Genomic DNA, 14751 nt, shown 5'->3' with positions numbered 1-14751 from the left:
GTGGTGTATAAAGGCTACAGGCTCAGATTGAACCAGTCTGGGACCAAGAAGTGTCCTGCTTTATAATCAGAGGACTCTGCAGACTGACATAAGGAAAAAGAAAAGGTCCTTGGTAGTGATTGACAGAGAGATCCTAAGTCAAGGGGAGAATCTTACAGTGTTTGTGTAAAGCACTTGGGAAAGCAAGGTCAGCTCCCAGACAGGTTTCTAGGCTCACTCTAGACTCTCAGGGGATTTTCCCAAGTGGGTTTCTTGGACCGGATTCTGTGTCATGGTCTTGCCCCTGCGCATAGATGATTCAGAACCTCCCAGGAAGTTCCATCTCTGACTTCATTCCCATCTCTTGATGTCTTTCATTCAGACCTTTCACTTTGGAGTTGCTTCGTTGCCCAACTGCTTTGCCTTGGTATTATTCTGTCCTCCACCTGGATTCTCTCGCTTTAGTTTCTGTACTGGGGTCTAAGTTCAGGGCCTCAGTCATTTTCACTGTTTACCCCACTTGTCATAATGCCTAGAGTAATAACTGGTACACAGTGATATCTGAGCCATATCCAGTGAGTAAGTTGGGGAGTGAGTATATATTTGACATTCTTATTATATAACATATTTGTACTTATTACTATTAGTATTTATATCCTTGTTCAAATTAAACAAAAATCCCCTTTAGACAAAAGAGGGCAATAGGGAATGTATAATCAACTATATAATCAAAATGCATTATGTGCGTGCCTGAAAATGCCATAATGAAGCCCATAAAAAAGAAATTGGCATATGCTAATGAAAACACTGAATTTATCTTGTCTGATTCTCCTTAATTCAGACTAGAGTGATATCCCTTCCTATAGTTAGAAATCTTGACCTACAGTTACAGCTTAGAACTAAGCCAAGTGCCAAGTCAGAAATCCCCCAAATAAGTCAAATGTGAGTATCAAGATAAAATTGCAGGTTACCAGAATGATATAAATCTCTTCAGATTCACTTAAGACCCAATGTCAATAGCAGGGCAAAAGACATAGGTGAATGCTAATGGATCCAGCTCTAGAGGAAGGAGAGAGTAGACAAGGCCTACATTAAACAGTTCAGTGTGTCAGTGAGCCATGCTTTGACAGAGGTAGCGCAGAGTTTAACTAGAAGAGAGTGACTGCTACTTTCCCTGGCTTGTGACCACTGCTTTTTCTGCCTTACCAGTTCTGGCTGACCAGGGACAGTCACTGTCACTCAAGAACCCAGCTTGTCCTTAAGAGCTGTTTTTGTAAGAATAAACTAACCGGACAAAGATTATCTTGATGCCTTTTCAGCTTATGTCTAATTCCAGCATTGGGAGAATGCACGTGGTTATTTGGAAACATTCCCTACTAAGTACACCCGACAACTAAGGTGCTAAGTCACCACCCAGGAAAGTTTGCAAGTGGAAAGTCTGAGCACATCACTTTGTCCTCACAAACTCTGGCTGGCTCACCTTCAGTACAAACTCTTGCAAGAGTGTCCTCAGACACCTTCCCCCGGCGTGAGCATATCTGCTGTCATGCCTGTCTTTGGTGACACGCTAGTCATGTGGCTTTCCTTTCACTCTTTGAAAATGTCAAACTTGCTTGTCTCTAGAGACATTGCACCTGCTGTTTTCCTCATCAGAGATGATTCTGCATCCATTCTCAGCATGAATAGACCATCATTCTACAGGTCGCAGCACAAGTGTCACCTCTCTGTGGAGACCTTGTGACACCCTATCAATGGGATCACCTCCCATCCATCGCTGTGTCACTTCCCAGCATGTTGTTTTTATTGTCTCGTTGCAGCCATCACTCAGCCTGCACTTACAAGATAATTTGCTGTCAGTGAAGAAAGAAAGCACCAAACCCCTGAGACTCTTCGTACTTGCCCTTGTCCTGGCTCCATCATTTAAAAGAAGGCTTAGCATGGAGTGAATGGCCAATAAAAGTGCATTGGTTAGACTAAAGGAAGATGAATGGCTCTGGTATGGATGGCAGTAACCACACCTTGAGGCAAAAGTGACTAAAAACAACAGTAAGCAGAAAGCAATATAGTACAGATGTTCAAATCTGGGTCTGGAAATTCAAATCCCATCTGCCCCTTTCTTGCTTCAGTACTAACCCTGTATAATTGATCAGTTCAGTCTTCTTGCACCACCAGATGAAAGCCAAACTCTGCCTGTCCTCATTTCTTGTAGCTCCAGCCTTCTGACATCCCAATAGTGTTAGTACTCCACCTTATCTTAATTGTACCCATAGTGAATCCAACAGCAAGGAGTTCAGAAAGTTGTTTTATAAGCAACCAGTTAAACAGATACCCTCATCTAGAATGTATCTTTTAAATCATATATTACTGGCTAATACTTTGTCTGATGTTTCTTTCTATCTCCAAATTGTGGAAACTGTTCCATTCACAAATATACAATGACTGCAGAATGACCCAGCTGTTTCTCCCTCACAGTCTTTGCCTATGCCTGCCTTCTACTATGGCCTATCATTCCTCTACTTGGTGTCTTTCAATACCTGCTCCATTACCCTCTCCAAGAAGCCTCTAGCACCATAGCCATCCTCTGCCTTTCTACTAGCTGTACTAATACACTTTGCTTTCTTATACCTTTCCCTTAAAAATTATTGTATAGTAAGAACTTGTAAGTATGTTGTTTTGCTGACAAGCAGTGAGTTCGTGGCTATCACAGACTTGATGTAACTTATTCAAGGCAACTTGAAGTGTGAATGGTTCCTGAAGCCTTGAGTTCAAATTTTGACTTTGCTAGCCCCGAGATTTGTGACTTAAACAAGATTCATCTGTCACCATATTAAGCTGCCCATTTATACATTGAGGATATGATACCATTGCTTCTGTGGTCTGCAGTTCACACAATCTAGTGGAGTGATGTGTTTGTATAGCTGTACTCCATCAATGCTAGCTCCTGTAACCTTTCCATTTCTATGTATTTGCATAGTAACTGTTGTAGAAGCACTTTACATATTTCTGAACATAGGACAGGAGGAAGGGAACCCCTACAACAAAAATGAACCACTAAGAGGCTTCCTAGGGCTGTCACAACAGTGTACCACAAAAGCAACAAGACAGATGTCTCAGTACATTTATGGAGGCTAAAAATACAAACTATACGTACCATGTTTCCTTTACCACCCAAGAGAATTTTGCCTGTGTCTCCAAGGATTCTGAAAGGGTTGGCCATCCTTTGCACTCCTGGCTTGGAGCTGCAGTAGCCAAGGCTCTAATCCTGTCTTCATATAGAGCCCCTTCCCCTCTCTCCAAGTTTGTGGCTCCCCTTCTATTCACAAGTCTTCATATAAGGCCATCACCCATATTGAATTAAGAAGCCATGTACTCCACCTTATCTTTATTAGACCCATACTGAATCCAACAGCAAGGACTCAGAAAGTTGTTTTATAAGCAACCAGTTAAACAGATACCTTCATCTGGAATGTATCTTGTAAGTCACATATCACTGGCTAATACTTTGTCTGATGGTTCTGTCTATCTCTGGATTATGTAAACTCCTCCATTCACAAATATGCAATAACTTCAGACTGAATATGAGATTTTTTCCAAGTACCCAAATGCCAAATGGCACAGAAGAAAGACATTTCTTGTCCAATTTTCTAGAGAGTCTGTTTTCTATTCAAATATCCAGCCCCCATCAGAACATGAATAAACAGACTCAGGAGACTGTCCTTGCATGGCCTGCTACAGAGGACTCAAGGGATTAGGTTTATGCCCAGTGTTCAAGTCCATTCTGTATGACAGGTGCTAACAGTTCAGAGGAGACTTGATCTGAAGGTAAATAAAAATAATGGCTTGGTGGATATTGCTAGAAATGAATGACCACAAGGTAATTAGAATTCCCCTCTTAACTGCAGTTCACTCTTCTTTTTCCTATGTTATTCATTTCCCTTTATCATTCTACTTTCTTGAAGTGGTTTTTATGTAGGGTCTATTCTTACTCACCAAAAATAAGACAGCAAAGATTGGCCAAAAATGTGATCCAATCAGTGTTCATCTTGATCAACCAATGAGTTTATTTGGGTTATTTACGGAAGCATGAATGAGGAATTACTTATGTCGACATGGAACACCTAAGCAGCTATGTCAGCCTAAAGTTCAAGCCAACATAGTAATGACTTATGAAAGCTAGATCAGTGGAGTCTCTGTGTTACTGGAAGATAGCTATCGTTATGAAGAGTCTCCTCCTTTCCAAGAGTTGCTTTACTTTTATATAATCTTCTAGAAGGTTCTCATGAGTCCAGTGAGTTTCATGATCCTTATGAACTCTTTCTCTTCCTCTGCAAGTAAATGGTGCAAACAAGAAGCAATATCTTACCCCAAACTTTGTGTAGGTGTGAGTGAGTGTGTTTGTTTCTTTCTCCCTATACACATATTAGAAAGCATTGATATATCTGCTGTGTTTATTTTCTCTATAGAACCTACCATGGTAAGGTTTCTTCCGGACCATTTCATTCATGTTTCCCTCATCTAATCCAAGTTATACCCTGTAAGGGGTGGATGCCCCAGTTTTTTTAGGTGCAGACATACACCTTAGTGTATTAGAACACTAATTAGAATATTGAACAAACCTGACACTTTTTTTTCTCTGCTTCATCCCTCACTTTCACTTGAAAGAGAAGATTAAAAGCCCCAAAGTTGCACAGCAAGTCACATAGGCTTTGGAATCATGCTTGGGATTACTTCTCTAGGAAGCACAAGAGCATGCACTTGCCTGTGCACCTGTTTCCAAGATAAAATTCCAGTTGTTGAACGTGTGCTCAGATCAAGTGGTGGCATGCGATGCTCAAAGAGGACTGTCTCCACAAAGTATTTGACTCAGGAACCACATTAATAGGAATCTCATGGTGCAAATGGAAGTCATTGCCTGCAGAGTTTTTCTGGAGTGGAAAGGTAGATGGCCTGCAATCCCTCACCGTTACCCATTTTGTTTTGCTATGAGCAAAACCACTTAGAACTCTGTGGGTCAGACCACTTTAATGCATGGACGTTAGGCTTCCCATAAGCTAAAGATGCATCTTCTGCTATTAGACTGCAATAGCAAGCATCCCTCTTTGGTCCACTCTGTTGGATGGTTATTGAATAAAATCTATTGTAGCGAACAGAATCTAATCAGCCTTATCTCATTTTAAAGCACAATATCTCTTTTCTCGTTTTGAAGTGTTTCAAATGGCTCTTCAATATTTAAAGTGATGTCTAATCATCTGTGAAATCAACCATGGACTCTCGGGACCTCATAAACAAAAGAAAATGCTGGAACCATTTCATCATCTCAAGTACATATCTTCAATAATTTCTTTCAGGAAGTGACATTACTTCTATATTATTCATTTTTGCTATCAGAATGTAGGTTGGCTTTAGGCATAATTCTGCCATAAATTCAAAAGTTTATTATGGAGACATTATATTTTTAGTCTGATTTAGTAGCAAACTATCCAATTGCAGCTAGAATTTAAGTTAGATGCAGTTGCTCTTTGCTATTGTTGTAATCTTTTGTTTGGCTTATGTCCCTCTGTAAATTGGTGACAAAGATAAAATAACGTGCACCTAATTCTCTGAATTTGTTCAGATGAGGAATGGGGAAAACCGGAAATCCCACTGGATTTGTTAAATTTCAAGAATTTTATACCTTAAAAATCTTTCAGAGCTCTGTTATTTGAAGCTCCTGTTTTGTGTCCTATCTGAGAGGTATAGTTAGATGAATTCAGTAAGATTCTTTGTGTTATGTGGCTTGCTAGTAACCACATGATCAACCAAGACATAGGTCAGTTCAGAGAAGGTACATGGTACTCAAACCTGTCCTTCCAAGAGGGCACATGCCACTAGAACTGTGTCTGCCCTCCTTCTTTTGCTTGTCAGATTTCCCCCAGATAGTTAGCCCTAAAAGTTGAAAATCTCTTCTATTATTATTATTATTATTATTATTATTATTATTATTATTATTATTATTATTTTACCATCATCATCATCTTTGTTTTTTACAGTCCAGTCATTATCCCCCTCCTGTTCTGCCCTCCAACAGTTCCTCATTCCATTCTTCCTCCCCCATCTCCAAGGGGATGTCCCCATTATCAGATCCTATGACAAAAACCTATAGTCAACAAAACCAGAAAATCTAGATGAAATGGATGATTTTATCGAAAGATACCACATACGCAAGTTAAATCAAGAGCGGGTAAACTATCTAAACAGACCCATATCCCCCAAGAAAATAGAGGAAGCCATTAAAAACCTCCCAACCCCACCAAAAAAATTCCAGGGCTAGATGGATTTAGTGCAGAAGTCTACCAGACCTTCAAGGAAGAGCTACTACCAACGCTCCTCAAACTATTCCATGAAATAGAAACAGAAGGAGCACTACCTAATTCATTCTAAGATTCCTCTTACGATGTCCTTATCCTCACATTCTGTAAGCTCCACTTGCTGGAATATCTGTTCTCTGGACAAGGATAGAGAAATCCACATCTATGTATCAGTGGAAACTGTTGCTGTGTTGACGAAGAGATTCCATATCTCACATGAAATTGCTTCACCGCTATATTTGCAATTATTTTTTCCATAGAAATTACCCACAATCCTCCTAGTTTCTTCCCCTAGCCTGTAGCTCTCCTCGCAAAACTTCTAAAGTATTCAGGATTGTGTGACTAGAATCTCTGTTGTATCAACCTTGCCTTCTTGTTGATTCTTCTTGGCTTGAAACCAATATTCTCCAGTCTTTTCTCCCTCAGTTCAGGCACTTGGAAAAAAAATTGATCCCATATATCTATCATTTGAAAACTGCTTTTTTAAAGAGCCTCTGTTGCAATGATGTAGGGGTAGATAACTTTGAAATTCAATATCATGAAGCCTGGTGTTTCAAAAACACATTTACAATCAATTCTGTTTTTATTTATATTGCCATGGTACCAGGAAACTTTATTCCTGCTTCTTAAGAAATGCAAAGAATAATGTTCTTGATCACTTAATTTGATCATCATCAATTTAGAGACACAATAGTTAGAGTTTTAAGGCCAGAATCATACACAGCATAAGAGAGTTAGGTTCTTGATAGCCACCGCCATTCACATGCAATTGTGTGAGTTCACAAACTACTGTTTATGAAGAACTTTGTATAAACTGATCGTTACAGTCAACTAAAGAGACTGAAGACATTTAAATACTGCAGGTTACATTAAGTGAGTCTGTGGTTCAACTAGTTTGCTGTTGTGAGATGTTTTTATAACCAGAGAAAGAGGACCTGGGGGAAAATTTCATCAATGGCAAGTGACCTTCCAGAAAGCTTCACAAAGAAGCAACCAAGTGTAGAAAGAAGCCACTAGAAAGGCATCTAGGCAGGAAACAAGGTATTTCCTAATCCTCAGAGACAGCTTCCTTCATTAGAACATCGTAAGTAAAGATGTGAATTGTAGGGTTCAGTTTCTTTAGACCCATTGATGACCAACTTGTTAACCTGACAAAACATAGAATCACATATCACCTAAGAAGGGAGTCTTAGTGAGCGATGCATAGATTGAGTTGGCCTGTGGACATGTCAGTGGGAAAAGGTTTCCATTAAGTTACTTGATGTGAGACCATCCAACTCAGAATGGACAACTCCATTCCTTAGCTAGAACTATATGAAGAGACAAATTGAGATAAGCAAAAACAAGCATTCATTTCCCTCTGCTCTTGACTGTGAATGTGATGTGACTGGCAGAGTTCCTGCCTTGATGTTTCTGCTATTATGGATCATAACCTGGAATTACAGATTGAATAACCCCTTTCTCTCATAAACTGACATCAGGGTATTTTTTTTTCATCACAGCAACAGAAATGATCTAGGACAGGTTTCACCTTTGCATTTCATAAGAAGCAGGAAGAAATGATCTGAAGGTTTCAACATATTGTAAATGAGAAATCATAGAAAACTTATATAACCCCTTGGTTCCCAGGAGTCCTATACATTAGGGGCATAAGATTGCCATATCTATGAAATAATGTAAGTAAAGTGTGCAGGTTAATAATGGATACAGAATGTTAGTAAGCTACCAACAAACGTGAGCTGAATGTAAATCAAGGCATCTTTCCTCTTCTCTCTCTCTCAGAAATAAGCCCTCTCTCCCTCTCTCTCTCTCTCTCTCTCTCTTTCTCTCTCTCTCTCTCTCTTTCTCTCTCTCTCTCTCTCTCTCTCTCTCTCTCTCTCTCTCTCACAGAAAGCCTCCCTTCTCTCAATTCCTGGACATCTATTGTGCATCTCTTGATGTACTGAGAGCACTGTAAGGAACAAATATAAGCTTTGGTAAACAGTAAATGTTCAGTTTAGAAATGCAAAAGAAGCTGTCAAAGGGCTAATGAGATGGTCCAGAGGGTAAGAACACTTGCAACCAAATAAAATGATAATCTGAATTTAGTACCACATAAAGAAAGGAGAGAACTAAGTCCAGAAAGCTTTCCTCTGATCCATGCATCTATGTTGTGGTACACACACACACACACACACACACACACACACACACACACACCACAATACTTTTTAAAACTATTTTAAAGAAGTAAACACTTGAAATGGTTTGGAAGAATGCAAGGAATTTTTCATGTGGGCTGAGCCATTACAGCAAATGTAATGAGATTTTGTGCAATGTCCTGCCACCTTGTAGCAACATGCCATTAGCACATGATTAGATTAAGCTGGAGCAAAGTATATGCAGAAAACCACTCTGGGACTGAAGAAGGTTCTGCACCATGATCATTTCTCTGCTCTGCCATGAGGTCTAGGTAGGTATCCCACTCCTAGACATTGCTGCTTCATGGAAAGAAATTTGTTCTAGATGAACTACACAGACACACAGACACACACACATAATATGCATATGAGAATATGTATGTAAATATATATCCACTTCCATGCATAATATTCATACATGTATATATAAACACATATACACACATGTACATAAAACTACAATCAGATATGTGTTATACATACTTATATACATATCTCACCCACATATACACATATAAATATACATACACATATATATACATATTTGCATCCACATGCACACACACAAAATCACACACATACACACATACAGGCATACATATACATATATATGAATGCATACAAACATATAACAGACACATACCCATATAAACACACATAAAAAGACATATACCTATGCATACTGCACATATACACATATTCAATACACACATATATGTATACACACCCACTTCTACACATAATAGATACACATTTATACATATAAACACACAGACACATATACATATGAACACACATACATAATACACATATATGCATATATGTATTTATATACCAACTTACATATATAACATACACACAAATACACATATAGCTACACAGATGCATACACACAGATACACACACAAACACATACATACATATAGATGCACACTCACATACATGCTTACTCATTTATGAAAACAATTTTTGTTGTGACAAAGTCATTTTTTGAATCTAGTGACATAAACGATTTTGAAACTCAAATATTTTTTTTCTACGTAATTTTTCTCAGTTGTTTTCATTAATACTAGGAGACTCTGAACACAATACAGCTAACTGTGTTGGAAGAGACTTAAGAAAAAAGAGTTTGCCTTTCTTATTTTGAATTTGAACTCTTGTAGGTAATAGGAAAAAGACTGGGGGTGGGAGAAAGAGGGCGAGAGGGAGAGATGGGAAGATGATGGAGGAGGAGTTACGGAAGATAAGCAAATAGCAAATCAATCTGTAAAGTCTTGTATGTGTGAGGAATCATTAAATGAGGCCTGTGTTCCTCTCTCTGCCTTTTGGCCTATTGAATATAGGAATGCGTGGATATGATGTGGTAGGAATTCTTCTCACACCTGCTGCTGCCTCATTGCCTCATTGATCAATAGGGTGGATTCCGTTGACCTGGTTGGCTACACAGGAGTTCCTTGTTTCTCTCACCACGGCCTCAGTGTGCCTTCTGAAGCTGCCCACTCTGTGGAAGAGGACTATTTTCAGTCAATAAATCCTAGCAGCTGTGCTCCCTGCTAAACTTCCAAACCAGCTCTTAAGGATAGAGGAACATGTTTGAGGATCTCATGTCAGGGGCCATAGAAATCATCATCATGACGACCCCACGGGTGGTGGGTTGCCTGCCAAGGCAGCAAATCTCCATGTACAGCCTGGCAGGGGTGGAGTCAGGAATATGGAGAGGCATGTGGAGAAAATGGACATCTGAACTAAGCTCCTAATCTCCATCTGCAGAGAGTATCGGAAGGGGAACATTAAAACATGCCTCATATCCTTGAAAAGCAGCAGGAATTAGTTGAGAAAACAAATTGGCTGCATGCCTTAAGAATCAGGGAGGGGGAATTAAGGGAGCCACTATGAAGCACTGAATCAGATGAAAGAGATACGGGCCAAGTGTGTAGAAGCCAGAGAATATAGAGGTCAACCACCAAGGACTATCAGGCCCTGGGATTTGCACAGCTCAATGCCCTTCTGTTTGAAGTTAAAACAAACCCAGAAACACAATTAAGGATAGGCAGAAACTCTTGACAGAAAATTCTGAAGGTGTTGCGCTCATTTATAATTGGGAAGGTTAAGTCATACATACTAAGAGAAAAGAGAGAGGAGCACAAAACAGAAATGACATTCACGTATCGAAAACAAAGTAGGTTTTGGCCACTGTACTACTTACGTCAGTGAATGTGCAGGGTCAGTGTAGGAGGCACGTCTATGGCAACGCTGAAAGGAAAACCTGAAGAAAGGCAGGCAGGATTTAAAAGGAAGGAAGGAGAAAAGGAAAGGAAGAATGAGCATGCGGAGGAAGAAAGGAAGGAAGGAAGTCAGATAAGAGATGGAAGGGAGCAAGGGAAGAAAAAGGAAGAGAAGAAGGGAAGCTTAGATGAATGGTGGGAGGGGATGGGCTGCTGAATAATCAGTAAAGAAGTGTCATACTAAGCTTGATGAAATGTCTGTCTCTACTTCTCAGAGTGTTTATACAAACACACATGAAATGTATGGAAATCGCTTGCCTGAAATTATTTATTGTTTTCATGCAACCAACCTTGCCATCACTGTGGGCAAAGCCAGCACTTCTGAGGAAGGCATGCCTCTTTATCTTCCTCCTCAGACATTTTCTTTTGCTTCTTTGTCTTTCCGCATATGCCTCTGCTGTGGGTTAATGGGCATCTTGGCCATTTCAGAATATAAAATATACAGTGTCTTTACAACCCATCATGTGTAACTAGGCACATCCCATCTTAAAGACGTTAAGCAGCCTAGATTATGGTCATATCAAGGGCAATTATCCCTCTGACTTCATTTTATAGCCTCAAAGCCTTTAGATTAGCAGTAACAGCAGCCCCCACACAGACCACCAGAATAGGGAGTGGGAGACAGCTATCTCCGTGCCAGTGTCTAGACTGTGAGTGACTGGAAAATGGAACTGTGGTGTTTTGCCAGTTAATAGCTATGATGCACGTTTCACGAGAAAGAACGTTTAGACATGCATCAGTGCAGAAACAGCTCTACAGGCCAGACTCCGTGTCAACCGTGGACAAATTCTCCCTTGTGGATGCCTATTGAACTGCAGCCCCATTCAAAAAATTCAGCCTGTGTCAGAAGAATGTTTTCCTGGACTCATCCTCTTGCTTATCATTCACTTTGTTCCCAACCCAATTGCCACCATCAGTATCTTGTCTTTCATATACTGAACATTCTACCATTTGTGTAACTCCTCTGTCCCATTTCAGGCTCTCGGAACCATGATCTGCCTCTCTGAAGCTTTTCTGATGAAAATATGAGTACATAGACAAAATCCAAAATATTAACACGAAGCAAGGTGGACCGGCTTGTTAAATTGGGGGGAATGAGGAACCCCTGGGAGATGATAAACCACATGCTAAGACTAGGTGATCTAGAAACAGATACATATACAAAAGAAGAAAGATAAGCCCCCTTTCAGGCTCCCCAGGAGCTGCTCCTTCCCTGTGTAAAAAGCAGGGAGCTTGCCTACAGCTCTTGGAAGGCATCACACACCATCTGTTGCATAATACCATTATCCAAGTAGCTGGGATGCAGGAATGCTCTTAAAAGAGGGAGTTTTCAAATATTGAAAAGGAAACACATTTTGTGGTTATCTAATATTTAAAGGAATCTGAGAATAGGGTGCTATAGCTGACAGGGCCAGTTTTAGTGCCTTTGGAATCTGTCTTTTTTTTTTATAAAATACAACAAAATAACTATCAGGGCATTACTCTCTTGCTTTGTCTAAAGGACTGTATGTGTTTTTTTTGTTCCTTACTAACTTATCATTGATTAGAGTCACCGGGAATGGCATGCATAGAGGGACCTGCTCTGCTGGCACCTGCTCCTGGCTTCACATTCTCCATTGCTGAGGAAGGCTGAGGTCACCTCTCTCCTGACATTCACGAGGAACATAAGGCAACTTTCCTCTGACTAGGAAGGGAAATCTTACAGGGTTACTTCCCATTTTACAGATGAGGATATCAATGTCAGTAAGACTGAATTATACATGAACAGCAGCCGAGGATCCCTTTCTAGCCCTGACTGCACTGTGCTACTCAAGCTTTAAGGGTTCAGTGTTGTGCGATGCTCCATGAACAAATGATGTTGAGAGGATGAGCTGCTTAAAACTGCTTGATTCCTCCCCTTCCTGACTGTCAGAGCATGTGAGAAAATGGCATAGGCAAGGGTCTGAGAAACTCCTCAGAAAAGACTTACTTTAACGTTGTTCCCAAGATAGGAAAGAGCTAACACTGTCTTGTGGGGGAAACTGTAATCTCTTCAATAGCTTATAATGGGTTGCAGGGGTCTTAGTATATGGGTTATCCACTGGGTCTAAAGGTTGCCTTAAAATATCAAGTAGAATACAGCACCGGTCATTTCACCCTTTTTGAGATTTCACCTTTATTCACTAAAATGCTTCTTAATTATATATCTCCCAGAAGTTATTTCTTCCCACCCTGACCATTAAATCATAGGACTCTCAAGAGTTGCTATGACTGTGAATTTAGAAAGCATTCACAGGTCACTTGTTTGAGAAGTTCTTGTTTTTTAGTGCAGCTATGTATTGTAGCTTTCTGTGTGATACTATCCCCAGTATTTGAATATATGTTTGTGTGTATGTGTGTGTGTGTGTGTGTGAGTGTATATGTTGTGTATGTGTTGTTTAAGTATATATGTTTATTCATACACACACATACACGCGCGCGCACACACACACACACACACACACACACACACACACACATACACACACACGTTCATGTAAGCTATGATTGGATTGGCAAATAGAGAACTCATTGTGGAGTTACAAATCAGGCTTCTTTCTGCTTGTTGCCCATAGATCTATCAGAATGGCATGTTCTGAAAAATGGAGCTTAAAGAAGGAAAAGAAAATTACACCATGAAAGGGGAACTTCAAGTTCAATCTACAAGTATCCTGCTTTCCTGCAAATGCAATAGCCAGAGAAGTCCATTGTCCTGCTCTCCCCACAAGAGACAGAAGTCCAGGAGAGGGATTACTAAGAACATCCCTTCGGGATCCACCTATAACTCAGGCCATGGCTTTGCCTCCCTGGTCTGTTCACAAGGATGAATAAATGTGGCAAGTCATAGGAATCAAGCCATTCTTAGCCAACAGGGCATCCCTATAGGCAATCTTGATTCTAGCATCAGCTTGGACATGATTCTCACAGTGCTGTGTTATAGCCTTCCCTCCCCCACCCCCCAGATTGTTCATCCTGCAGGAGGTAAAGTGTGTGTAGATGGAGCCCACACACATATTTCAAGAGAATAACACAGCAATTTTATGATGAGCATGCACAATTATAATAAACACAGAACTCTGATCATGAGTCACCAGGTAACCATACAAGCAGACTGCCTTGTAAAGGGATATGTTGGGCCTGCTGCGTATATGACAGACAATTCTACAACATGGTATTTGACATCTAATACAAGATGAAAAATCAGACACCCAGAATGAAGATGAAAAAAAACAGGCAGGAGTAGTCAGTTTGTAACACATGCACACACACACACACACACACACACACACACACACAAGGGGGGAGCAGAGACAGATACAGAGAGACAGAGAGATAGAGACAGCATAGGGATCAAGTCATCATCTTCTGCACTCCTGCTGCCACAACCCCAAATTCACCAAATGACTTATTGTTCTACTTACTTGTCTGTTCTTAGCAACAGATTGAGGAGTTAAAAATGGCTTAACTCAGCTTGCATTTGGAAATCACGCCTGACATCCTGCTACATAAAGAGCCATTCTGTCATCTTTGATGCTGATGTGCAAAACAACGTTATCTGCCTTCCCTCACCCCCAAAAATGTTGGATAACTAATATTTCTTCATTTTACAAAAGAGACTATTTGACTTTTAACGGTCTCAGTGTTGAGGAAAAATCATACACAGTGGGGGGAGGGCGGCAATGGGGGGAGGATGGAGAGGGGAACACCCATAAAGAAGGGAAGGGGGAGGGATTAGGGGGATGATTGCCCGGAAACCAGGAAAGGGAATAACACTCGAAATGTAAATAAGAAATACTCAAGTTAATAAAAAAAAACCATGAATAATTAATAAAAAAATCATACACAGGAGATAGTTTGACATAGTGACTGGGAGCTCCCAGAACTAGACTTCTACAGAGTTCAGGTGTGAGTCTCTCTTAGAAGAGAACTTACAGTGAGCCT

General features: G+C 40.2%; 1 long non-coding RNA gene across 2 annotated transcripts; it reads left to right on the top strand.

Annotated features, from left to right (window-relative positions):
- The first annotated feature begins 5 nt into the window (after window positions 1-5).
- LOC120096630 (uncharacterized) lies at window positions 6-14332 on the top strand. 2 transcript variants are annotated; one of them, XR_005493320.2, is made up of 4 exons: window positions 6-187; window positions 1797-2025; window positions 5186-5300; window positions 13386-14332. It is a non-coding gene; the product is annotated as an uncharacterized LOC120096630 (long non-coding RNA). The 2 variants fall into 2 exon arrangements; XR_005493322.2 differs by lacking the exons at window positions 1797-2025; window positions 5186-5300.
- The last annotated feature ends 419 nt before the right edge of the window (window positions 14333-14751 follow it).

The sequence above is a fragment of the Rattus norvegicus genome, chromosome 14 (assembly GCF_036323735.1).
Source record: "Rattus norvegicus strain BN/NHsdMcwi chromosome 14, GRCr8, whole genome shotgun sequence".
In the NCBI taxonomy this organism is placed as follows: domain Eukaryota; kingdom Metazoa; phylum Chordata; class Mammalia; order Rodentia; family Muridae; genus Rattus; species Rattus norvegicus.
The sequence above is the reverse complement of the archived record's forward strand: the minus strand, read 5'-3'. Positions and strand labels throughout refer to the sequence as shown.